Genomic DNA, 1,646 nt, shown 5'->3' with positions numbered 1-1,646 from the left:
CTTTCTTTCTTTCTTTGCTTCTCACACATATTCCACACGCATCACACGCCCCACATAATCGTGTGCACGCATGTACATACGATTAGACACATTTAGAGCAGATACGTCCGAGAGTTAGGTTTTGCCAGATTTTGCCAGATTTGAGTCCGATTGTACACATAAACCTTGATGTAGTGCAGATTTTGATTTTAGTCTACATTCGACGAGTTGACAAGGTTTAGAGGCTTATCACACGCCGAGAGCGCACATATGATGGCCATGACCACTTTGTGCTCTGAGTACACATTGCTCACACTTGTATGCGAGCACAGAGGCCGGCCCTTTTACACGGACACATATGGACATTTCTTTGTCCAGTGCCGCGTCTCCTTTGGCCCCACACAGACCCTCCAGATGGTGCGAGTCCTTTTCGACGACACGCGGGATGGCACATTTAGAGATGACTATCGCGCCACGTATGTGGTCGACCATTTGATTAGGCTAGAGGAGATAGAGCTAGTACATGCAGATGATTACCTTGAGGCCTTCAACCATCCCGTGCAGGCTACATTACAGCAGGTAGGTCCTCGAGTGATCTATATAGATAGTGCTCAGCACATATATCGATTAGAGTGTCGCACTTCTAGTAGACGCCTATCCACAGATGTTGTGACACTAGTTGGCGAGCCTAAAGACAGATGCTACATGAGCACCACATGCACTGAGATTTACTTTTTGACTTGTGGATTGCCGTACGATCCTCGACCGACCAGCGCCCTACTTCGAGTAGGAGTGCCTCACCTCCTTTAGACACAGTGCCACCACCCACATCACTCAGGAAACCACCGCCAGGATTCTCCTCACCTAGACTTGATTTGCCGGCAAGCGTTTCGAGCTATCACAAGTCTAGAGAGATGTACACGGCGATTGCTAGCACTTTGCGTACCACTCAGAGTGAGCCACAGATAGAGACCCAGAGCCTTCGAGACACATACTTTAGAGAGTCTCAACCTTGACACCTTGCACCATCTAGAGACCCATGCCAGCCTTTGATGACACAGATTAGAGAGCATACGAGAGATTCTATGACGACCACATCACCCCAGTTGAGAGCACCAGAGGTAGGGCCCAGTAGATCACCCATTGTAGATATGAGTGCCCTAGACCACTGACCCCCACCCTTCAGACACTATCCGAGACCAGAGAGACTAGGGATAGCATGAGAGATATAGACGGTTAGATCTTGCATATAGTCGGCCGATCTCCACGAGGGGTTGCATATTATGTTGACACTCATGATCACCCCTTTGTGAGGCTACCCACCCCGCAACGCATGATGTATACACCTAGGCAGATTGTGAGAGCCTACCCACAGGCCGATAGAGCAGTTTTTATTGATGAGCTCGGAGAGCAGTATCTCTTGATTGAGACCCTTGATTTTGATGGCATTGAGCGAGCACACCCAGATGACAGCCTAGACACACAGACACATCCTAAGCTAGTGGAGCTTCAGAGAGTTGAGCAAACCTTGACCTATCTAGATGAGCTTGGTCGTAGGTACAGACGCCTGACGAGTGGTGGATCCAAAGATCCTTCAGCCCGCCTTCTTGCATATTTGATAGGAGATCCATGTGAGCGAGTTTATAGGGATGTTGATCATGCAGTAT

The 1,646-nt window shown here is 48.8% G+C and overlaps 1 pseudogene; it reads left to right on the top strand.

Annotated features, from left to right (window-relative positions):
* Positions 1–252: 252 nt before the first annotated feature.
* Positions 253–847, top strand: LOC147431920 (uncharacterized; annotated as a pseudogene).
* Positions 848–1,646: the final 799 nt, after the last annotated feature.

Source organism: Adiantum capillus-veneris, chromosome 21, assembly GCF_014529385.1.
Source record: "Adiantum capillus-veneris isolate H3 chromosome 21, ASM1452938v2, whole genome shotgun sequence".
Lineage (NCBI taxonomy): Eukaryota > Viridiplantae > Streptophyta > Polypodiopsida > Polypodiales > Pteridaceae > Adiantum > Adiantum capillus-veneris.
Note: the sequence above shows the minus strand (reverse complement) of the source record. Positions and strands in the feature narration are given on the sequence as shown.